Source organism: Vipera berus (assembly GCF_964194415.1).
Source record: "Vipera berus genome assembly, chromosome: 12".
In the NCBI taxonomy this organism is placed as follows: Eukaryota; Metazoa; Chordata; class Lepidosauria; order Squamata; family Viperidae; genus Vipera; species Vipera berus.
In genome coordinates, this window is record NC_138215.1 from 18,942,957 (window position 1) to 18,968,941 (window position 25,985).

The 25,985-nt window shown below is 41.5% G+C and overlaps 1 protein-coding gene across 4 annotated transcripts in view; it reads left to right on the forward strand.

Moving 5' to 3' along the window:
* Positions 1-7,810: 7,810 nt before the first annotated feature.
* Positions 7,811-25,985, forward strand: part of HMG20A (high mobility group 20A) — a 45,479-nt gene continuing 27,304 nt past the window's right edge. For 3 of the 4 annotated variants that reach the window (XM_081337358.1, XM_081337359.1, XM_081337357.1), the window contains exons 1-2: positions 7,811-7,916; positions 12,093-12,182. The gene's annotated coding sequence lies outside the window, so the exon portion shown is untranslated. Of the gene's footprint in view, positions 7,917-9,440; positions 9,568-12,092; positions 12,183-25,985 lie in introns of those variants that run through there. The other variant, XM_081337360.1, reaches the window with a different exon arrangement.

A 25,985-nucleotide genomic window follows, 5' to 3' on the forward strand; every position in this document is an offset into this window, starting at 1 on the left:
ACTACTTTGTAGCAATATCTGCATCCTCGGTTTAATGAATGGTGCAAAATAACACTAAGCACAGAAGGGTATAATGCACATACTAGTGCTAGAGGAAGCACCAGGGATTTTCTATCTTTACAGCTGCTTTTCACTTTCTATTCATTATGATTTTCTGTTGGATAACCCAGGGAACAAATGTAGCAATCTGAATTAGACTTTCATTTCTTTGGCATGCAGCAAGTAGGTCTGAAACTACTTCATTCTAATTCTCAATCCTGATACATTTCTTTGGAACTTCAGGATTGTCTAAAGCTGGTTCTCCAACAAAACAATATTTTGACATTTATATACAATACCATGATGGGAAGTCTACTTCCCTCTAAAAGCTTCCAGTAGATTATAAATATATTTATAAATAACAAATCTGGAAATCCAGTGGTTATTGTATGGAATTGTTTCCCTATTTTATTTCTGAGCTAAAGATTAAAATTATGCAGTAGAACAGTGACATTCTAGACAAATAAATATATAATATTCTTAACGATACCTGAATATGCATATATTAGCACTGGTTTTCAGTTGGCCTCTGAATTTAAGGGATCATCATGAATCCTTTGTAGCATTTGCCTTTCTTATTTAAAGATTACCACGATCTTTTCCTCCCCTGTGGAGACAAAACAAGAAATAAATTTGATTAACAAACAAACAAACAAACAGGTGTATTAGCATATTATCTGTAATTTTCTTCTACAATGTTAAATAATATATTCTTAAGTACCAAATCTATTAAGTTCATTTTGAAACAAAATTTTAAACTTTGTCTAAAATGACATTTTAATGGCAAGGCTTAGATTGGGGTGGGCAATTTTCAGAACATGGCTACCAATAAGACACTCACTTATTTCGGGTGTGAGCGATAATGGTCTAAAAACAATGACTATGCTTAGCTTAGTTTGGCTCAGGGGAACAGAAGGGGATGACACTGAAAAAAACTGATGAAGAGCAGCAAGCTCTCTACATGGGGCTGCCCTTGAGAGCCACTCGGAAGCTTCAACTGGTGCAGAGTGCAGCTGCACGGACACTTTTGGGAGCCTCCCGATACTCCCATATCACACCTCTCCTCCGTGAGCTGCACTGGCTTCCGGTTGCCTTCCGAGTGAAATTCAAGGTGCTAACAATGACATACAAAGCCCTACATGGCATGGGTCCGGACTACCTACGGGAGCACCTTCTGCCAACGTCAACACCCCTCCGTCCTGTACACTCCCACAGAGAGGGCCTCCTCAGGGTGCCACCGCTCAAGGAATGTCGGCTGGTGGCCCCCAGGGGGAGGGCATTCTCAGTGGGTGCGCCAACCCTCTGGAACTGCTTGCCTACCGAAATCCGGATGGCCCCCGACCTCCGCAGCTTCCGGCGCGACTTAAAAACTTACCTGTTCCAGCAGTCCGGCCTGGCCTGATAGCTCTTGGGGTCTCAGATGTTTTTACTATCGTTTTTTACTATTGTTCAACTGTATTCCTACCTTACTCTGTACACCGCCCCGAGTCCCTCGGGAGAAGGGCGGTATATAAAAATAAATAAATAAATAAATAAAATAAATATCACTCTAATATCCCTAGAAGAGCCACATTGGGAACAGGTTGGATGTGGAGCATTTGTATATATAGTCATCAATAAGTCAGGCCTAATTCAATGGCATCTAACTATTGTTGCATTAATTATCTACCCTAGTTTGAAATTTGGATGCTCTAAAATGTACTGTAGCAGCATTGTGATTTTGTGATGTGTAAGAGATTGCACTAGCTCTATTTTTTAAACTTTTAATAGGTTATTTCCAATTAATTTTTGCTAGTTCATTTGAAATAAAAAAATAAAAGCAACTATCAAAACCTTGGGGTGAATCATACTGCAGTATTCCCTATCTAAATATTCTTTATTGAAAGAATATTATTTTACATTTATTATACATTCACTTTATCAACTTTGGCTGATGTATCTAGTACACGTAATGCAAAAACATTTAATTAATATTCTGCCCATCTCACCAAATGACTATGGCAGCAGAATTTTTTTTAAAAGTAAAGAATTAAAATAATACAAATATTAAAAAACATTGCAGACAAGAATAATGACCAAATTAACTACAAAGTGGGTCTCTACATATACTCAGGGACTGTAGGCCCAGGCCTTATGAAAAGCCAGCATGATAAGCTTGTATTTCAGTTTGCATTTAGAAATGACTGGATAACCAAAAATATGTCTACAGGAAAAAACAGCACTTTTTAAATTTTGAATGGAAGTGCTTCTTAGCTCCTATACATTCTTCCCTTATTAGAATTTTAGCATTTTATTCTATCATAATTGTACATTTCTGAGCTGGCTAAAACATTTGAAGCAGGAAAGTCATATTAACATATATTAATAGACATACCCTTTTAATATATAATGAGCAAATATTGAAGATATTGTGACAAAGATCTTATGCTGCTTATCATCAAGAACATAATATATTACTTTATCTATTCCACAGTGACATTGTGTATTATTTTCATGGTAAAAGCCAATAAATTAGTCTGCCTTGTAAAATGTAAAGAAAAATGCAATCCTATCACAATGCAAGAAACAATGTTTACATATAAATATCCAACAGCTTCAGCATTACATCATGAACTGCAATACACTGAATGTCATGCAAGTATCAACACTAACTTTCATGACCTTTTTAAAAGCTGTAAGGAGATAAGAAATCATTGAATTATTCCTCACATTACATAAACATAGCTTTAATGACAAAGGATGGGGCATTAACTTACCACTCATCTCTTAAGGAAGAGACTGCATCTAACCATTCAGAATTTTCACCTTAAATCCGCAATGCTCCAACAGTACATTTGCATGGCAACTGTTACTAACAGAGTCTAATGGTAAGAATGCTTTAAAAGCTACAGAAAAATGTCTTGTTATAATGTATCCTACTAATTTCTTTGAGCAGAGATACATCAACCTTAGAAGAAATTCTATGCAGTTACTGGCCTAGAATCCTGAGCAACACAGTACCTTAAATTTTGTACATTATTTAAAAATATAGACACATGGTAAACAAATTACTTAATGCTTTGTTTCAAATAATCTATCTTGACAGTTTGTTTCAAAGAGATTTTTATTAGCATTTTATGTTAAAGACACAAGAAGGACACCCTATTATGCCACCATTTCCAACAAGATTATGAAGAGACACAACTATTGTTTTCTCTCATTTCATAGTATTATACTTTAGATAAAATGTAGCACACTCCGCTTTTAGTGCACTTTACATTTTGTCCCAATTCTGTAAAAAAATAATATATCTTTATGAAGGTATAAATGCAATGGTATAGTACAGTGAATTATCTGCTTAAGATGCACTAATTTCAATTAAAGAAACTTAAGAATGTGCACTATTGAAATAAAATGGATATAAATTGTTTTAATGTGCTTAACTGACTAAATTATAGCCAGAGATAAGCATGCTTCCTAGGTTTGCAAGGAATATGAAATGTAATTTTTAAACAGTAACATGAAAGAAATATTTATTTGTGCTGAATTACTCAGCTTTCAAAACAGTATTCAGGTTAATCTTTAACTTTACATTAGATACTGGAATAAAGATGTATAATTCAGTCCTCTACATATTGAAATAAAGCTAAATGATTAAATTAAACCTACACTGAAGTTAATTTTGTTAAAAATTACACATCAAGAAACTTACAGTATTGTAGTCAATAAAATATTAATTTGAGGAAATCTTAATAACAAAATCCACAAAATATAATTAAATGATTCCTTCTAATATTTCAAAAGTGTCATTCTAAGTCAGCAGTAAATTATATGGTTCAAAATAAAATTATAGTAAATAAATAATTTGAGAAAATAGCATATTTGGATGCTTCTACAATAAGATAAATACCATAAAATTGTCTAGCCGACAGTACCCTGAGGAGGCCCTCTCTGTGTGAGCGTACTGGGCGATGGCCGCGGCCTCAAAACACTCCTTTTTCAACTGGCTGACCTGGACTGACAGGGATTTAATTATGTTTAATTTTTATTTTAATTATGTTTACAATTAACTCTAATTTTTAATTTATTTTAATTTTTAATTTTAATTTATTGTACAGAGGCCTTTAATTTTAATTTTATCTTAATTTCTGTATTTATTGTATATTATTGCTGTTAGCCGCCCTGAGTCCTTCGGGAGATAGGGCGGGATATAAGCCCCATTAATAAATAAATAAATAAATAAATAAATAAAATGAATAGAAAATTATTACAGAAAATACAACTTTATGGGTAACTCTTTTCTAACATATCTGAGAACTGAAAACTTTTGCCAGGACTATTTTTGGTCTGTTTAAGTCATTAGTAGTTTTTTATTTTAAAAATTTATTTAATTATTTTCAGAAGAAACAAATGATTGCTGCAAAATTTAATACAGAACAATATTCAGCCTTTTAAATGTAATGTGTCATAAATTAAGAAAGGGCTGTAGATTTTCAAAATAAAACTAGCTCAATACAATTGCTTTAGCTTTGTGGAGTATTTAAATTATGCTTGTTTTGGAAAACATTCACCTCCTTAAGCCAATAGAAACATCTATTACTTTCTGAAAATTCCTATGGCCAAAATTATAAAAACGAGTTATAAAGGCCTACATAAAATACTTGTTTCCTTAGTTATCATTGTCCCATCAATTATGACTTCTATGTTCTTATAATGCAAGCAGAAAAAGTACATTCTTAGCATATGAGAACCAGTCTGCTTTCTATAAGTAGTTAAGAAAACCTTAAAAAACAAAGCACAATTCTATGTGCGTATATTCAATAATATAATATAAAGAATATTTTGATTTGATCCTAGGAAGCACAATGGAAACTGCTTGGGGAAGGAGGGAACTTTTAAAGAATGTCTATGGAGAAGAAAAATTCTAAGTTTACACTCACGTTTTAAAGTTTTATAACTCTAAGAATGATAGACTTCTAATTCTCTATAAAATTAAATATTTAATATTTACATAACTTTGAAGTACTTTGGACATTGGCAAAAATGTGTACAGTATTAATTAATCATATCAGATTGATGTTATCTTCTTACTGAATGAAAGGGGGACTAAGACAAATAGTTATTTGCTACGTATTGAATACATGACTGAGTAAGATCTCCACCAGAGATTCCAGATTGATGTAGCGGTTAAGGCATGGACTAGAAAACAGAGGACCTGTGACTTCTAATCCCACTTTAGCCATGAAAGCCAGTTGGGTGACCTTGGGCCAGTCAGTTGCTCAGCCCACTCCACCCTATAGGGTTGTTCTTGTGTGGAAACAGGATGAAGATGTGTTGGACAGTTCACTGCCTTGAGCTATTTGTAAAAACAAATAATAAAGGTGGGATACAATTAAATAAAAATGATACAGATAAATCCAAGAGAAAGCTAATGTTTCTTGAAATGCTACCGTCTACAGTGCTTGGTTTCCCCAAATTCTGAGCACAACACTGAATGTAACATAGTAAAAAGAAAGAAAGAAAGAAAGAAAGAAAGAAAGAAAGAAAGAAAGAAAGAAAGAAAGAAAGAAATCCTTGCTGCTCTAAAACTATCTTGGCTTTCCTTTGGTCCCTTAGCTAGGTATGTTGCAATCCACAGGACTATAACCACTGAGGAGTGTTTGGTGCTCTCGGATCTTGGTTGTTTGCAGACATTTTATTACCCAAACTAGGTAACATCATCAGTGTTAGTATCATCAGAGTTAGTAAGGAGTGGGCATGCTCTCAGTTGATATTCTAGTTGCTTGCTGTCAGTGTTAAACTGAGAGCAAACCCCTTTTCCTTAGTAGCAGTAATGATGTTACCTACTTTGGGTAAAGAAACCTCTGCAAGGAAACAACCAAGCTGAGAAAGCACCAAGGTCTTCACAGTCCTCCTCTCCACAAACCCCCGATGTTACCTAGTCTGGTCATAAAAAGTCTGCAAGAAAACCACCAAGCTCCGAGAAAAGCAAGGACCACTTCAACTCTGAGCTACAAATGTTCTCCTCTGTGGGTACCATAACAACTTCCATCCCTGGGAGATCAAGGCATCCTCTGGAGAATCTTTGCTGCCAACAGCAGCAGATTAAAAAGCAAAACAGAAACACCTCCTTAAAGGGCAACCAAGGGACGTCCCAGAACTTCAAAGCAGGAGGACGAACTCCATTCAACCCGAGGACCTTATAACCCACCAGCAATAAACACAGATATAAAAATTATAGAGGGGATAAGTTTAAACAGTTGTGCAGCTTTTTGTTTTAAAGAGGGCCATTACATTCAAGAATAAAAACCGGATGCCCTCACTTATCCTTTCCCTTTTCCGTGCCTTTCAACAGCCGGAGACCATAATAAAATAAAAACTTTGCCCCCCTCCCTTAAAAAAAAAAGAGACCCTAAGAAAGAAGAATCGGGGTTTTTTTCTTCTTTCCCCATTTCGGAGTGGGGAAGTTTGACTGAGGTTGGGGGGGGGGAAAGCCCTAAGAAGCTCGGTTCTGCAAGGGGGCATATTTCTCGCGTCCCAACCCCCCCCGTTTTTTTTTTAAAATATTTTTTTAAGAAGACACAGAAAGAAAAAGTAAGGAAGGACCGCATTTCGACCATCTCCCCCCCATCCCAAGAAACAGGATGGGGCGAAGTTCAGCTCCCCAGCGGGGGGGGGGAAAGTCTGTGGGGAAAAGTGCCAAATTGCCTCAAGGCCATCGGGGGGGGGCTGCTTCCTTCCCTCCCCCACCCGTCTCCCCCCGGGATAGGAAGTCCCGCCCGCTGCCCCCTCTCCCCCCCCCCCAGCCGCCTTCGGAGACACCCCCGCCGGGGAGAGGGAAGCTCCGAGCGGGGCAAAAAAAAAAGAGGGGGGGCTCCCGTCCTTCCTTCGTTCCCCCCCCCGGGCCGTCCCAGAGCGAAACAAAGCGGCTTTCCCCGCCGCTCCTCTCGCCTCTCGGGCCTGCTTTCCCCTCCCGCCTGAGGTAAAACTTTTTCGGAAAGTGAGGGGAAAGGCAGCCAGGCTGACCTGCTGGGGTCCGGGGAGGCGGAGGGCGGCTCTCCGCGGGCGCCGCCGCCGCCGCCGCGAGCGCGCCCGTTCCTTCCCCGCCGGAGGGACTCGGCTCCCGCGCGGCCGCTGCCTCGCTCGCTCGCTGGCTGGCGGGCGAAGAACCGGCGGCCTGCCAAGGAGGCAGCGCTCGAGCGCGGCCACGCCCACTCGCCCCCCCCCCGGCTGCGCGCGCCGCCAACCGCCTCGGCTCGCGCCCTGAGGGGTCGGGGCTGCGGTGGGCGGGGCTAAGGCGGCAGAAAGCGCCGAGGGGAGCATCAAGGCGAGCGGCGAACGCGTCCCCAATCTCTTTCTGTCTGTCTCTCATTCTCTAGGCGAGGAGAGGGCGTGGCCTCTTCCACCCACCCAATCAGCTCTTGCCTGCTTTCGGAGTCGGGGTAAGCGTGGAGAGAAAGCGGGAGCGTCGGAGGAGCAAAAAAAAACCCCACACACACAAAAAAAAACCCCAACCGGAGAACTACGACTCCCAGCCTGCTCCGCGTGTCATCGCGCGCGAGATCCATCCGCCTCGGTCCGAAAAAAATAATCCCCCCCCCTGTTCTTGTGACTAGAATTCCTCTATATTTTTTTTGAGGGCGTTTGAAATAATCCTCTCGGAACTCGTCTTCGGACAGTCCGGGGTCGGAAAGACTGGTTTTTTTTCGCCCCTCCGAGAATAAATTTTTTTTAAAAAAAGGAAAAGAGGCGGAGGGATACGAGGGCCGGTGAGAAGGCCGAGTGTCTGAGAGGGGGGGGAGCCGCAAGAGAAAAGCGGCTGTGAAGGTGTCTGTGTGGGGGTGAAGGGGCAGCGGTCTCTAGGGGAGCCCCCTCCCCGTCCCGCCCTTCTGCAACAGGTCAGTTTCGGGGGGAGAAGTAGGAAATGTGTCGCCCCCCCGCCCGAGGAGAGGGGAATGGGGGCAGGTCTCTGTGTGGGGGGGGCTCCTTCCCTCTGACTGGCGAAGGGGCGCCTAGCCCCCCTCCCCCGTTTCTGGCCCCCTGGACAAAGCACAGCCATTTTGAGGGGGGGCTGCTTCTCCGCCCCCCCTTGCAAAGACCCCGCTGCTTCCTGTTCTCCCATCCTTTATTTTCTCCTCTCAATGAATGAGGGGCCTGGTCGCCCCTTCTCCACCCAGCGCCCTTCCAGAGAGCCCCGGCCCCAGAGGGCGCTTCCGGGGAGGGGGTTGACCTAAGGTGGGATGCCCCCCCAGCTCTTCTTTTTGGGTGGAACCAATAATATAAAATGCAACTCGGGTCTGTTATGAATTCCCCCCCCTCCTTTATTTTCCTTTTCTCTTTCATTCTTACTCCTTTGGTTTTTTTTTATGTTTTTAGAACAAGCCCAGGAGAGGAATGAAGGGTCGCTTTCGAGAAGTGAGGGAGGGGGGGTCTACCATAAATTTTATAGATAGAGATGATAGCAGAGAGAGAGAGAGAGAGACAGGATAGATAGATAGATAGATAGATAGATAGATAGATAGATAGATAGATAGATAGATAGATAGATAGATAGATTATAGATAGATATAGATTTTTTATTTTTTATTTTAATTCCATTTATATCCCGCCTTTCTCCGAAGACTCAGGGCGGCTTACAAGCTTAGCAGTAGCCTTCATTCTATGTATATGCCTGCTTATTAGGGCTTTCACACACACCCCAAGCGGCATTATTACAAAGTCAGCTTAATTGCCCCCAACAATAGATAGATGATAGATAGATAGATAGATAGATAGATAGATAGATAGATAGATAGATAGATAGATGAGAGAAGATACAGAAGCATAGATAGGTAGATAGGAAAGATGGATAGAGAAGATATAGAAGTTAGGTGGCTGGAGGTGATATAGGTAGGTAGATTGATACAGTAAATATATAGAGAATATAGGTAGATGGACAAATAGGTGAAAAGAAGATATGGTAGGTAGATGGAAGCATGGATAGATAGGTAGAAAAGATGGATACAGAAGATACAGAGGTGGGTGGATGGGGATGATAGAGGTAGATTGATAAAAGTAGATATCTAGAGAAGATAGGTAGATGGATGGAGAAATAGATGAATAGAGGGGATAGGATAGGTAGATGGAAGCATGGATAGATAGATGATAGAGAGATAGAGAGAGAGAGATGCGATGACATGTGAACTTAGCAAATTCAGTGCTTGAATTTTCAGGGGGGCTTGAGGACCCAGAATGAGGGGGTTTATTTTTTTTTATACAGATAGGCCAACTGATAAAGAGTCTCTAGATCTTTTCCCCCTCAAAGTGTCAGGATGGTAAATAAAAAAGGCCTCTGAGGGCCACAGCAAACAGGCTGTGGGTTGTATGCTATCCTGTGGTTGCCACTCTGCTTTGGCAAGAAAGCCATCAAAGGGGTGCCCTGCCTTGAAAGAGGAGTTGTTGTTGTTGTTATGTATGAAATGTATGTTTTCCGCCACTCCCGGTGACTCTGGGTAGTTTACGAAGGATATAAGACGTTAACCAGTAAAATTAACACAAACAATAAGAAAGGTGAGTTTCCATCAGCTCCATTTAAATCACAGGGTTTCTACTTAATGAGTGTCTAGAGTGAAACTGTTGTTACTTTAATTGTGGGTAGGGTTCTCCTGAAGTTGCCCTCCGTTCCTACCACTTGAGGTTTTAAATTGTTTGGATATTTGCGTTTTGGCCTAGTTAAGTTGGAACATCCTTTGCATGCATTCCACGTTTCTGTAAGGTAGAAAGATAACGTTCAAATATTTTTTGAAAAAAATCATGTCACGTGGTGTCCCATCTTTATACTTTGTAATGACTGATGCAGCATCCTGCTTTATAAATATAAGCACCTTTGCAGACAATTCAGGGGGCATGCCTTTTCTTAAAGTAGCTTCCCTCCACTTTTTTTGGAAGATTATGGGCACTGCGGAAATTGAACCATATGATGCTGAACTGTATTGCTCATTTTATAGAGATGGTTTGGCTGATTTGTTGATGCTCTATAGATGAGACCTCTAGGGAATGAAACTATTCTCTGTATTGCCTGTTAGTTAACCAGTGTCCCAATATTGTTGTTGTTTTTGACACCACCATTACAGCACCCCCGTGGTCACCTGATCAGAATTCAGATGCTTGGTAACAGGTTCATGTTTAGGATGTTTGCAGTGTCCAACCTTCTAACAAGCAAAGTCAATGGGGAAGCCAGATTCACTTAACAAACATGTTAGTAACTTAACAGTTGCATTGGTTCACTTAACAACTGTGGCAGGAAAAGTTGCAACATGAGGCAAAATTCATTTAACAAATGTCTCACTTAGCAACATAAATTTTGGCTCAATTATGGTCATACGTTGAGGACTACCTAGATTCTTAAATGTTGTGGCACTCTGCATGCCATTTGCCACTTACTGAGTTGTGAAATGCTCTTTCCAGAATTTTGTTATGTAATATATTTGCATTTGTGCTCGTTGTAAGCTGTTTGTTGAACATAATACGAATTCATTTCATCCAAGTGGCGTACAATATATTAATGATTTATTAAAACGTGTATAGTGCTTTCCATAAAGCAAATTCCTAAATAGTGAACAGGAAATAATAGGAACATGAGAAATGTAACTTACAGTTTATAATTCTAATAATATTGATCAGGACTTAATTTCCCAGTTGATATCTTTATGAATGCAAGCTATTTGGAAATCACTTTTCACTTCTTTGAAGTGATTTAGGAAGCAAACAATAAAAAAACATGTTTTTGAAGGGTGAATAAGCAGTATTCTCTCATTTTTATTACAAACCTTAGAAAAAATAATTCTTGGAAAAGAAATTCTGTTCTCGGCCAGTAGCTTTTTCTAAGGTAAAGCACTTAAGCATACTTTTTGCATTATCTGTGTGATTTCTTTGCCAGATGGTCAGATGGAAAAACAAGTATATGCAGCTGCTTGTACTCACTCATGAGAATTCTTGGATTTGGCCAACCTTTAAGGAATGGAAGCGTCTATAACTTAAGGAGAACCTTCCAGAATGATAGACGTTGCATTTTTTTTGCTCCTTGCAGTGTCATGAGCCCAATTTGCAGTTCCGTGAAAACACTGGAAAGGTCAAATTCTCTCATATGTTAAAATCATCTCATTAGATAAATATCTTAGTGGCCTTCTTTACACAATTTAAGGGGGAATGTTGCTGTTGGCTCTTACTCGGTGTTTGAGAGTAAAACCATTGAATGCAATGTGAGTTAGTTTGGAGGAAATGTGCACAGGAATATGTAGTTCAGTAGCAAATACGATTTTATATAAAGAAGACATACATATTTTAAATAAATAAGGAGTAACAAAGCTGCAAAGCCTTAGTGCTGTTTCAGAGCACATGGCCTTATATAACTCCTTGAATCTCTGGCTGTTTCAAGTTATGAAAAGAGTAACTTCCATAAATGTGTATAAAACGCCTTTTATGGTAGCATTTAATCGTGAGCATAATGTAAGATAATAAATTAGATGCTTGCCACGCTGATTTTTTGTACTTTTCCCAGCTGACCTTCTATCTCTGGAATGTTGTAAGTCATGTCAAAAATGGATAAGTTTTAGACTCCCAGGATCTACCTTGCTTTTGAGTTAGAGGCTCCTGAGAGTCAGCTGCGGGAACCAAGGGCAGATATACCCTTCTCTTTTACTAATTCTGAGCCCAGGCGTTTGTTTTGTGCACCATCGCTGAGCTGAACTCAGTCCTACATGAACAAACTCGTTCCCCAGTTATTCAACTTTGTCATCATTTCAGCAGCCTGCTTATATAGTAATGTGTCCTAATCTGTGCTGATCTACAAATCCTTGCAAATCTCCCTCAGATCTGCATCATCTATCTCTTGTTAATCTCTGGGTTTTGTGGTCTAAACGTACAAAATAAGTAGCTTCTTTGTGGGCGTGGTTCAGGCCATTTGTACCTTATGGAAAGTTAGTTTTGTAAATGGCATTTTCTGGGTCAACCTGGCATTAGCCCTCCAGAGTTTTATATAGATGTTACCCTTTTCTCTTTGAAGATGCACTGTAATGTTTCTTTTGTTTTTCAAGCCATGTCTTATTGATGTAATCTGGTGAATTTGGAATCTGCACAGGACCATCCATCTCCTGGGACTGAGAAGCAAAATCTGGATGTTCCAGGTATGAACTATCATCAAATATTCCCTTAGTTTCAGCTCTTTAGATTGGTATATCAGGGTTTTTATTCATATGCCATGCATTCAGATACATTTAGCATCCATAAAAGTTAGTGTTATTGGGCTGGTCAATTTGAATATTCCTTTCAGTATAGTAATATAGGGACAAATAATGAGAACAGTGGGAAATTTCCCCCTCCTGTCTTAAAATATTCTTATAAATACTCTGGGCTGGAATGGTGAGCTTGAAACGCATAATGGTTTAGGAGAAAGCTTCAGGCCTATATAAAGCAAATCAGGGATTAATATGGTATTATGAGAACCCTCCTATGAATTTATTTTAATTTCACAGGAAGAATTACTTTAATAACATGGTTCTGCAAACAGAAGGATGATTATCTGTTTAGTGATTTGAGAAATTCTTTACAGTACTTTAAAAGTTCTTATGTAAATATTAATCCAAGTTAGACTGCTGAGCAAAGACATATTCCCTGTAATGTAGCAGGCAACTCTGAGAGAAATTGACACTGGCAGAAATAATTGGGTTCCCCTAGAGCAGGGGTAGGCAACCTCGGCTCTTTTATGACTCATGGACTTCCAATTCCCAAAATTCCTGAGTCAGCTGACTCAGGAATTCTGGGAGTTGAAGTCCATGAGTCATAAAAGAGCCGAGGTTGCCTACCCCTGCCCTAGAGTGAACACACCTTGGCTTTCCTTTGCCATATTCCACTCATCGTGCTATATATAACATTGTGTACTTGGGTTGTTTGCTGAGTAAGTGAGGTGAAGTCAAGGCAGTTTTGGATTGTTTACTAAACAAATAAAGCTTGGTGTAGCCCAATACAGGCAGTTCTCAACTTATGACCACAGAATTTAATGTGAGGCAGTTGTTAAATGAGTCAGGCCCAGTTTTACAGCCATTTTTCCCACAGTGGTCATATGGATCGCTGAAGTTGTTAAGTGAATCATGTCATTAAGTGAATTTGGCTTCCCCCATTGACTTTGTCAGAAGCTGTCTGGGAAGGACGCAGATAGCGATCACGTGACTCTGGGATGCTGCAAACCTTTTCCAATATATGAACAACGGCCAAAATGCCCAAATTTTGATCTTACGACCATGAAGATGCTGGAATCACTTTTCCAGTGCCATTGTAACTTTGAACGGTCAATAATCAAGGACTTCCACTATGTGAACTTTTACATACTATGGAACACGCTGGTAAAATGTTCCCCTGTGGCCTTGTTGCCCTACAACAGGGCTTCTCAACCGTGGAAACTTTTAAGATGCCCTACAGGTGGTTTTTTTTTTTTACTCATTTCCCATTATTTAGCATCTCATTAGTCAGCATCCTCTGGCAGTTACCTTGGTACAATTTGGGAGAACGCTGCCGCCTGAGAAGTTTTTTAAAAAGTTCTGGCAAAAGGAGTGGAAATCTGCTTCCTGACATTCTTCATCCCTTCAGCAACTTGGCTTTTCCCTCCTACCACAGAAACTCAGCTGAGCTGAGCGGTTAAAATCTCCAGTTTTAGAAAAGCCTTAAAGAGGGTCTTTAATGTGTAAGCGTTTAGCAAAATCTGCGAGCGTAACACGGGCGATTATTCAGCGTTATATTTACAAGCAAATGCGTTGTTGTCACCACTAACCCACATTAAGAAAACCAATCTCCCTCCATGTTTTATCAACTGTAACTTCTTTGGAGTTTTCCCACTTTTGCTGCCAGTGTATAAAAATAAGAAAACTTTGTTTTCTGTCGCTATCGCTTTGAAATAAATTAAGTCATTTGGGGGGGGTGTTTGTCAGCGTTTCCCCGCCCCATCGTTGAATGTGCTTGTCTGTTGGGTCATTGGCATGGCGAATTTTTATTCTTTATTCATGTGGTGATAGAATTAAAAAAAATATGGTGATTCAGGAATATAATGCAAGCAGACTCCAGCCCCTTTTAGCAAAAAGCTGATAGGCTTGTTTCCTGCCTAAATGGATCCGTGTGACAGTTGAGAAGCTTTTGCTTGCTTGCTGAATATTTATGGAGTTAGTAACACATCAGCCCCCTTCAGTCATGTCCAATGAGCATCTCTGTTCATAGGAAGTACAGGATAGTCCTTGACTTACGACCGCAATTGAGCCCAAAATTTCTCTTGCTGAGTGAGACATTTGTGGAGTGAATTTTGCCCCATTTTACGTCCTTTCTTGCCACGGTTGCTAAGTGAATCACTGCAGTTGTTTAGTAAAATGGTTGTTAAGTGAATCTGGCTTCCCCATTGACTTTGCTTGTCGGAAGGTTGCAAAAGGAGATCACGTGACCCTGGGATATTGCAGCCGTCGCAAGTGTGAGTCGGTTGCCCCGCGGCTGACTTTTGATCACGTGACCACGGGGATGCTGCAGTGGCCGTACCTGTGAAAAACGTTCATAAGTCCCTTTTTTCAGCGCCGTCATAACTTTGAATGGTCACTAAACGAACTACCTGTAAGGCTAGTCAGGAGAAAGGTGCAGGCAGTGAGCTGATTGGATGGGATATTTTAAACATGCTTGGGTGGAGGCAGATATACTCCCAGAACATCGTTTGGAAGAAAAAGCAGGAAATGGAATCGGTATCATAAGGGTGTTGGAAGTAGAACTTTCTGGCATTCTCTGAGATGAGGTCGTTGCTACCCTTCTAAATGCAAATAATTTACTATAATTATGGTGATAATGATATATGTAGGCAATAAAAAGTATGCATAATATTTCCAGCGATTCCAGTGTGCGTTCTGCTTCAAAAATTCTGGACAGACAGGGAATTCACGTGTGTGAAAAATTAAGACAATTCCTTCAACTTCTGTCAGTGTGCAAATGTCCGTATGCACATCAGTCTTCAGCAAGGTCTCCTTTATTGGAAGATATTATACTGTTATTGTTGCTTTAATGCTATGACATGTAAGGTTTGTTTATTCATAGAATGTATGTAATAGTAGTGACTGGAAATTAATTTGCAAAGGGCTAACATCTGTCTGTTAAGCCTTTGCAACTGTGGAGCGAGAGGCTGCCATTATTTCCAAGAAAGAGAACTGTCAGATGGAGACCTATCAGGGTGAGATTTCCAATGCTTGGTGCACAAACTAAGAGTAGAAATAAACGTAATCGATAGTTCTAATTGTTTCAGGTAACTTTGTCGGTGAAGTCTGGTTTTGTTTTCCAAAATCCTTTTATACTTCAAAAGTTCTTGGAGAGATATTTCCTTTATGTACGAAAGTACATTTTGAAATAGTAGAGCACTTTACCTTTGACTTTTTGAATTTAGATTTCATTTGTTTAATTTGCCACTGAGCATTTTATAGTTCTGCGTTACATTTCTTTTTGCTCAGAGCTTATGTAAGCGTACTTGTAACCTCTTGTCAAGTTTCTGAAATTCTGTTCTAAGAGCTTATTCCAGAGAAGCAATTACCGAGTGAACTCTATAAGGATATGTTTATTAAAGCTTCAAAGCATACAGAAAATAACTGAGTACATGAACATCTTTCAACTTGTTCCCAGGGCTTGAATGCACTGCTGTGAGTCTGAAGGGCATTGTGGGTATTGATATGCAAATACAGAATAAATATAAAGTATTATAAAAAAGAGACAATGTGGCAGAAGTCAAAACTGCAAATGCCTTAGACATTGCTGTAGTGTGTATTTTATGGTATATTTTATATTTTTAGCAATATTAAGATTAACTTAGCAGAAGCTTTCTGGAAATTCCATTCTCTACTAACTAGACATAGATATTTGAGGAGGATTACTGTTCATTTCAAGTTTGATAGTTTCTGTAGATCAACAGTACACAAAACACGCACACCCACACCCACACATATAGCTGAGGAATAATTGAGAAGGAGTAATATATGTTAATGTATGGTGATAGTCAATGGAATATTGCAATAATAAATCCAATCATGTGTCTTTCTGCAGTAATTTTGGTAACGGTTTATCTTTGTGGAGGAACACATTTCCATTTCAGAAAGCATAGTTGTTTAATGCTGATTTACAAGTAATGCATAATCATGGTTTGGGAATCCATCCACTCTGGAAAACTGTAAACCTACAGCATAGCAACAAGAAGTTTATTTAGAATTCTTACTGTTTTATGATTTTGTGGGATATAGATGATCATTTGATCATAATGGACTTCTGGCTGCAGTCTGAAAAAGATCTGTCCTGAAACTGACTGTTGTGATATTTGTTGTTAGCATTATGTAAAAACTTGTGAAATAATTCTATTTTTTGTTAGAAATTGTAAGTTCTGTTTTAGTTATTACTTTTGAACTTTCAGAATGGATGCTAATAATGGAAATTCTCTTTTAACACTTCAGTCTTGGTGTGTGCTTGACTCAAAGCATTTTATTTCTGTGGTTTCTTGTGTTTCGCCCTAATAATTTTGGGACTAGGCACTATATTTTTAGTGACTTGATTATATATAAGGAATAAATAGAACATTGTCTTTCCAGTCTTCTGAGCTTGTTTAAATACAGTGTCTGTATATAAACATCAGGCTAAGCCATGAATTATTGAATTGTTGAATAAACCACAATTGGCTGGATTCCTGCATCACGCTAAACCATCCAGTGTGGGTTACAAACCACATAATTGAGTGTACGCTTATGTTAAGCCCCTACCAAGCTACATAATAACCACCAAGTGGTATCTTACCCAGCATTGTCTCACATCAATAAACTTCATAGTAGCTTTGAGTGATGTGTGAACCTGTTCAGTGTGTGGAAGGAAGAGAAGGGAAGGGAGGGAAAGAAGGAAGGAAGGAAGGAGGAAAGGAAGGGGGGGGGGAAAGCTGGCAGGTCTGTTGGCCTTCCTGGATGTAAATAGGTCGTCCTCGACTTACAACCACAATTAAGCCCAAAGTTTTTGTTGCTAAGTGAAACATTTAAGTGATTTTTTTTTAATCCCATTTATATCCCGCCCTTCTCCGAAGACTCAGGGCAGCTTACAATCTAAAGCACAAATCAATGTGCTCAGCAATAGCCTTCATTCTATGTATACGCCTGCTTATTAGGGCTTCCCCCCCCACCAAGCGGCATTATTACAAAGCTTATTGCCCCCGACAATCTGGGTCCAATTTTGCCCCATTTTATGATCTCTCTTGCCACAGTTGTTAAATGAATCACTGCAGTTGTTAAATTAGTAACCCGGTTGTTAAGTGAATTGGGCTTTCCCATTGCTTGTCAGTCATGAATGCGAATCAGTTCCCAAGCGTCTGAATTTTGATCACATGGCCCAGGGGATGCTACTACAATGGTTGTGGGAAAAACAGTCATAAGTCCCTTTTTTTCAGGACCCTTGTAACTTTGAACAGTCACTAAATGTACGGTTGTAAATCGAGGACTTCCTGTGTTTTACAAAAAACACTGTTAACTTCCTTGCCTAATCAGCACAACCAGAACTGCTGTTGCTAAGTGACATGGTCACATGACGTTTTGCTTAGTGACGGAAATTCTGGTCTCAATTAGAGTCGTAACCCGAGGACTACCTGTATTCCGTCTTGCTTTTTACCTTTCGAGCTGAAAGACCTCTTTGACCCTTGAGAACCGGCTGCTCACTTGGAACGGCGGGTCTCAGATTTACCCGAGAAAGCAAAGATGGAAATTCTGGCCTATTGTTGCAGAAAGTTTTGCTGAAACTTTGAAAGAAAGGCAAACGATTAAACAGTATGAAATAACCTTTTCAGTTCTTAATTCGGGTGACTCAGATGCGAGTGGCTCTGTTTATGAATGGAGAGAACAGATTTTAATCTTGCCAGAACGTTGAATGTGACGAGGAGGAAGAGGTGGTGGGAGGCAGAACCACTTGAGCTCAAATTGACTTTGGTGAGTCACAGACCCAAAGATTAGTTTTTCCTGCTTCACCCAAATTCTGTGTTGTCAACAGTGCTTCCCACCCCACCCCCCCCGCTTCGAATCTCTCTCTCTCTGAATATCTATCCTTGAACACGATGCATAATCCAACATAAAAAGGGCACAGGTAGGAAAGAACATTCTTTTTTTTCTGACAGCCCTTGATTTATACAATATTTATGGGTTCAGAGTCAGACCTCACCTTCCACTCAGGCGTTCTAAGCAGTGTTAACATGTTGGTCTGTCTTCCCATCTTTGCTGTCACAACAACCTTGTGAGGTAGATTGGATTGAGAGGGAACAATGGCGCTAGAACAGAGGTCCCCAACCTTTGGGGCACCAGGGACCGGTGGCCTGGAGAAAGGTTTTCCCACAGACCGGAGGGTGTGTAGTTTTGAATACTGCCGGCATCCCAAGGATGGAGCTTTGCTTGTTTGTGCAGCCTTTTCTGGCATGCTGCGGCTCATTTTTGAGGATTGATTTATGGGTTTAAGGTGATTGCTTCAAGTGTTTATGTGTTTGCCTGACTTCCATAAGAACGCTTGCCAAACAACAGATAAACTGCATGTTGTCTCTTAAACAAAATTCATATTTTCCAAGGTTAAGAATTTCTGGGTCGAAGTTCCATACGTTGCCAGTGATGGGTGTCTAAATACTTGACATTGTGAGTTTCTGTCTGAATCTCTTAAACTCAGAACTTGACCTCATGGCAGCCACCAGACCTGGAAAGGCGGCAGGTGTTTCTCCTAGGGAACCTTAAACAGGGGGCAAATCCCTGGGAGGAAAGGTTTAAGCAGGGAAGAATAATAGTCGAAAGAGCTGTTCCCGAATGGAAAAATCAGTCTGGTGGCTGGAATGTTGAGGCTGACTTCATTGTGTCGCTGGCTGATTTTTCTCATGGAGAGGTCTGTTTTTGGTTTTAAATTCAGGCAAAGGGGCTAGAGACATACCATGATGAGCAAGGGAGTTCCCAGGGCTGGGAAGAAGAAGAAGCAGGTTGGAATAAATCAAAGCTGTTTTGCTTTGGAAGGCAGAAATGAGGAAGGGCAGGATTGGACATCCCTTCCCTCTCCTGCGTCTCAGATTGGCGTGTCAAAAGCAAACCTGGGACTGGAGACCAGTAGGGAGTGCAATCCAGAAATAACAACAACAACAACAACCACCACCGCGACCTGGCCATCGAATGCGCAATTAGGGAAGAAACGTGTAACAGTGATACCCATTGTCATCGGGGCACTGGGAACGACGTCCAAAAACTTTGCAAAACACATCAGGAAACTGCAGCTTCCTGCAAGAACTCCAGCAAAGCTACAAAAAACTGCGCTACTCGGAACATCTGACATTTTAAGGAGAGACCTGGATGATACCTAGGATGCTGGCAGCAACCCGTGTCAACCATCAGTGCCAGTCCATTTGAGCGTTCAGTTGACTGAGCTTCATGTTTTATGAATAAAAGTTTTATAATAATAATATAATAAAGTTGGAAGGCACCCTGGAGGTCGTCTAGTCCACTGCCCCTGCTCACACAGGAATCCCTATACCATTTCGGACAAACGGCTGTCCAGTCTCTTCTTAAAAACTTCCAGTGTTGGAGCATCCACCACTTCTGGAGGCATGCTGTTCCACTGGTTAACTGTTCTCACTGTTAGGAAACTGCCAATTAGTCAGTCATATGATTGTTTTTTTCCTTTTTCCTTTTTTTTTAAAAAAAACAACAACACCCATTATAGAAGCTATGGATCCTGCCAATTCACCATCTCTTGTGAGTCTCAGTAATGCCCATTTTAGGCGCAGCACTTCAGAGACCAGAACAATTTGAGGTTATAGTAGTGCTTGCAATACAGGTAGTCCTCAACAACAGTTCATTTAGTGACCAAAGTTACAACGGCACGGAGAAATGTGACTTGGGGCCCTTCTTCGTAGTTACGACCTTTTGCGGCATGCCCGTGATCGAAATTCAGACGCTTGGCAACTGACTCATACTTAGGACGCTCGCAGTGCCTCCCGGCAAGGGTGCAGGGTCGCGCGATCCCCTTTTGCAACTTTCTGACAGGCAAAATCAACGGGGAAGCTGGATTCACTTAACGACCGTATTACTAACTTAACCATTGCAGTGATTCACTGAACAGCTGTGGCAAGAAAGGTCATAAAACGGGGCAAAACTCAATAAAAGTCTCACAGCAAAAAGTTTGGGCTCAGTTGTGCCCGTAAGGCAGACATGTCAAACACAAGGCCCGGGGGCCAGATCCGGCCCGCGAAGTGGTTTCATGCGGCCCACGAAGCCATCCTGGAAACAGTGAGGGAACGGCCCCCTCTGCCTTGGCCCCGGCCCAGAGACCCTCCTTCCGCCAGAGACCCCCAGATCTGTCCCACTCCTGCCCAGGCCCCCCCACAGGCCCCCTTGATGCGAATGATGTAGAGTTGGCCACGCCCACCCAGTAGGCCATACGCACTCTAGCCACGCCCACCCAGTAGGCCACGCCCACCCTGGCCACACCCACCCGGCCCCCTGAGGGCAACCGCAATGCTGATGCGGCCCTCAGTGAAATTGAGTTTGACACCCCTGCCGTAAGGCGAGGGCTACCTGTCCTGCCTGGGTATCCATAATGCAGTAATTCTTGAAAATAGACATTTGGGTTAAATTCACCCCTTGGGGTCCAGCGGCTCATCCCTAGAGCAAACAGCCCTTTGATTCAGTGCAGGGCTCCTCGCTCCGTCTCGTCGTCTTCCACTTTCCGCTGGCGCATTGGCAAGTCTTCTGCCGTGATGCCTTTCATGTGGCGAGATCTTTTTTGTATTAGTTGTGACACACAAAACAACCCTCTTGGTGACTCGCTCAGATGGCTTCCTCTTACCCCACCGCACGACTCAATGCTTGCCTTCCCTAATTTCAGCCAAGGGACAGTTCGGGATCAATTAATACACAGAAGGAGAGTGCTTGGGCCTTTCCAGAAATAAATGGTTGAAACTCTTCCACCAGCACGCTCAAAGGAACCATGTTACCATAATTGCTGTCAGAGATTTGGAATAAAAAAGACCCAACAGTTTGCCTCCCCCCCCTCCCCCTTATCATTTTGGACAATGTAGCAAATCGGTTTCTTGACCAATTCATATTCCATTGTTTGGCAGAATGTGTCATCCAATGGCTCCAGGGCCATTATAGTTACAAAGTTGTCGGCTTCATACACATGAGTTGATTTAACTTGGATATAATTAAGCTTAAACGTTAGGTCACTCTTTTCTCGCCTTCAGTGCGGTAATTAAGCAGAGAAATGTTCCAATTTCATATTGTCTGAGTTTATTGGCCCATTTAACTGGGGGAGAGAGAAAAAAAAGAGCTGTCAAGGGCTTTCATTCCCCGGAAAGGTAGACATTTTCATCCGCACAGCTTTGTTTAGTATAATTGGGTTCTTTTGTTCCTCTCTGCTGCTTCCTGTTCCCCTGCTTTCTCCCAGCCACAAAAAATGTTGTTTGCTGTGGTTGCCCTAGTTGTGAACATATGCAGTGTTGCGTGTTCTGCGCACCCCTCCCTCCCTCTCCTGCTCCCCGTACAGTACAGCCTTAAGCCAAAATATTCAGGGTGTTGCTTCTCCGGCATTCATTCCTGGCAAAAGTGCAAAAGCCCCATCTCTACATGTTTTCTATGAGCCAGCCTTCCTCAGAATCCTGTCAGATGCACCAGCATGTGGAGCTCCTTAGAAATTGGAGTTTGAAGCCAGGACATCAAAGGAGGGTTAAAAATAATGGTTGCAAAAAACCATGACAACAAAATCAAGTCGGTCTGTGTTAAACAGCTGCATGAGGTAGGCTGACTTGCTCGCTTTTCAGAATAACAAGAGTTGGAAGGGACTTTGGAGGTCTTCTAGTCCAACCCCCTGCTCAGGCAGGAAAACCTATACCAGTTCGGAGAAAGGGCTGTCCAATCTCCTCTTAAAAACCTCCAGTATTGGAGCACCCAGAACTTCTGGAGATAAGTCAGCGATGGCTGTGTCAGTTTCTGGATCATCTAGATCAGCATGATTAAACAGCCAAGAGAATGGAAGTCTGTATATAAAAGTGTTGACCCAACTTCACACAGCTTGACTTGGCTGGCTAAATCATCAAAGTATCAAAATGCAAATCTGTCTTCCTTCCATCTGTCCATCTCTCTCCCTTCAAAGTTCATACCTCTGCCCACCCATGTTCTGTAAGAGATCGAGACCATGCCTTGGAGCGAGGGGCTAAAACACTGCCATATATATGAGCAAAAATCCGAACCTAGCAATGACTGTTGGAAGAACAGTTGGGAAGATCAAGACGTGGCCAAAGGCCTGCTCCGATGAGTTAGCTATCCAGTGGAAGAGAGTACTTGTACCCCAGGGTTGAAGTTAACTAACTTTTGACCTCAGTCCATTTGCAAATCATTCTGCTGAAGGAAAGAGTCTGAACTTTGAGGGGTTAAGCTGTATACGTAGGCTGTAGCCGATGTCTTATTTTGCCTTTTGTAGCTATACCTCTGCAGCTCTTTTGAGGATCCCAGAGTAAGGCGTACAACAGATTTTGGCTTTTTAATGTTTGGAATATGAAGTTGGAATTAAGATCAAAGGCCCAAGGTGCTGTTTTACCCCTTAAGAGCCTGGAACACTTAAAAAAAATCTGATACAGCCAATTCTGTATGACTTCAAATGATATTTGTTGAACGCTATATAAACTGCACGTTTTCCTCTTTTAAAGAGACTTTAATTTGCTACAAGATGGGATGCCAGTCAGCGAAGGGGAAAAGAAGCCAAGATAATTGTCTGCATCTGCTACCAGCTTCTTCTTCGCTGCCTGGGCACGAACTGAGTCGTCAGCCTGGGTACCAGTTCTCCCCAGCGAATCCAACGTTGACGGCAGACCCCAGGATAGACTCATTTCAGTAGCCAAGCCAACCGTCGCGATCGATGGGCTTTGAAGCCTGGGCTTTTGGCGTGCTTACTCACGTACAAGCCATCTGTGTTTTCATGGCCTATAGCAAGAATGCTGCTGAGCAGGATTGCGCAGTGTGTTCAGAGAACAGTGTACAGGCACAAAGGGGAATACCACGAGCCAGAGGATTATTGCTAATACAGAGTCGGTATGTGTCTCATTTCAGGGAGCCTAGCTGGCCTCAGGGCTGACGCCGACAGAGACCTGCGTCCATCTCTGCCTTAGACTGGACATAGCCAGTTTAGTACAAAGGAAAGAAATATTTATAACTATAGGTAGTCCTCAACTCATGACCACAACTGAGCCCCAAGTTTATGTTGCTAAGAGGGGTTGTCCGTGGCGAACTGTCATGGACCCGGTGGAAAAGGGGTGGCTGTGGCCGTTCTGCCTGTGGATGAGCGGAGTGCCCATGTGTTGAGGAAACTGGGTTACAGGAAATGCTTTGGAGGTCCCGTTTTGAATTCTGAACAACATTTAGGGGAAGCGGCCCAGGCAAATCATTGGAGCATATTTCTGCCTTCCCAGAAGAACTTCGGGCTCTTTGAAGGGATATAAAAATCAACAATGAGGTTTTTGATCAGCGTTAAAAAAAGAAGGCAAGAGTTTTCCCTTAGATATTTTACTGAGCATAATTAGATGTCTGCAGTCAGCTCTTCCCTAAGGCTTGCTTGAACGTGACGGACATACGTCCAAAACGAAAGCAGCTCTTTTGAAGATAGACTCAGCATTGCCATAAGTCATAATTGGATCGTAATCATTTCATAAGGCCAAGCCCTGGTTTATAATCCATCATGTCCAGCTTTATATAGTGTACGAAGCCGAAACCAAACCCGATTCCTGTTTCAAACCACATGTGAAGCTTCTGTAAGTCCTAATTGGGGGCTTATTAAGAAATTAACGGGGAGTCCCTGGGAAATGGGCAAGGTTAGCCTGCAGCGTGAAAGCCCCTCCCCCAATTGCCCTCCTATGAGAGAAAGAATAGGATATTGGTGACTGTCCAGCCAAGAAAGGAGTATGGTCTAGTGCAGGGGTAGGCAACTTTGGCTCTTTTATGACTCGTGGACTTCAACTCCCAGAATTCCTGAGCCAGCCACGCTGAGGGGAAAGGGAGAGGTGAGCCATGCTGGCTCAGGAATTCTGGGAGTTGAAGTCCACGAGTCATAAAAGAGCCAGGGTTGCCTAGCCCTGGTCTAGTGTGAAGGCACCAGGCTAGAAGAAAGAGGGAGTCTGTGAATTCTAGGGCCTCTTTAACTATGAAAGCCAGCTGGGGGCTTTGGGCTGATTCCTTTCTTTCAGCCCAACCTACCTCACAGGGTTGTTGTGAGGATAATAGGAGAAGGAAAGTGTATTGGGTATTTTATAGATAGATAAATAGGTAGATCAGTAGATTGATCGATCAATCAATAGATGGATGGATGGATGGATAGGTAGATGTATATGTGTGTGTGTTTGTGCGTAATATCTATATATGTATGTAGCAACAGATACGCATTGATGCATGATTATGTCTTCAAAGATATACGCCTACAATCTTATTAGTCTCTGGCAAGAAAGTGCTTCTCCTCCTGGTTAAAAAAAAATAACCCTGTTTCTGTACTTCGTTACACAGAAAAAGGAAGACATTTTTTTTATGGACTCAGTTGATAAAAAGGGATTGAAAATAATCCAACCGGCCAGGCTCTGCTTTCTTTTTGTGCAAATGTGCTTTTATTGTCTGAGTTTGAAATGCGCCTTCCGCTTAATACATCCTTTTGTTCACAACAAGAGCTGGTACAGGGTCATCCCTTTCCAGTAAAGCAGACTGCCCACAGACTGCAAACAACATTAAATGCTGGCAACCCACAAGGTTAAGATGCTCTGTATTCTCCAGCTTGAAAAGATTTGCCAGGAGATTAAAAATAGATGTTCCGTGCCCTGATTCTAGAAAGAAAGGCAGATCATTAGTGGAAACTGGAAAAAAACTTAAAAAAAACCCCAAGACAATTCTATCAGTAGATAATGTTGCCTCCAAAGTCCACGTAATGCACTGTTTATTTATCAAATTTATATGCTGCCCTTCTGTCAGCCATTCAAACCTAGTTGTCCTTGCTCTTTTGCGAATAAAAACAGAGGCAAAACCACGTGTCCCACTGCTGAATTTATTTTTTTTAGTAATTCCATTATTCCGTTTCTTTCCGTTCGATTCATCTCTCTGCAGACTGCACCCAAGCTAGCCTGTGCCCTTTAATCTAATTTTAGTATATGTGTCCCAACGTGCTTCTGTAAGGGAAATATAGTCATTTTGCCTTAAGAAGGGGCAACCTGTGAATTGGAGTGGCTTTAATTTTAACCCCTTCTCCTCCACCCCGCACGCTGGTTAGAAATCCAAATTGCATTTGGTATCTTTTTCTTTAATATGGAGAGTCTTTCCAATATCCAGACACTTTTTATTTTTTTGGTAGCCTTTTGGGGGAAAATAAGAGGGCATTCAGCATTTTTAAAAAGTGCTGGAATGTGTGACATCTATGCCGGGCCTTGCCGGATCTGTCATGTTACAGCCATTTGTCTAGACTCAACATTGCAGTGCTGGTGTTTTTCATTATTGCCATGGATGCCTCACAGTCTTTTTATACATCCGCGTTCTCTTCTGCTCCTGGATTAGAAACCGCCAAGGCAAGATTTTGGAGAAAGAGGAACGATAATGGAATGAGGCTCTCGTTGTTTGCCTATAGCTGTGGACTGCCTGATTTAATATTTATAGGTGGATTGATGAACCTATTATACATTCGTAGTATAGTCTGCGTAAGCTGCAGTTTAAGGCATGCCATCTCAGGCTATTAATGATCCATTTACAAATTATAGCGTTATCATTTTAGAGCATTTCTGCTTCCTTCTTACATTGGTCATTTCTTGCCATGGTCCTAATACATAGCTCTGTTTATATCGATTCTTCATCAATAGCTTCTCTAATGTTTTTTTTCCTCAGCATGATTTTTGAGCTCTGTCAGGTCTTGAGCAG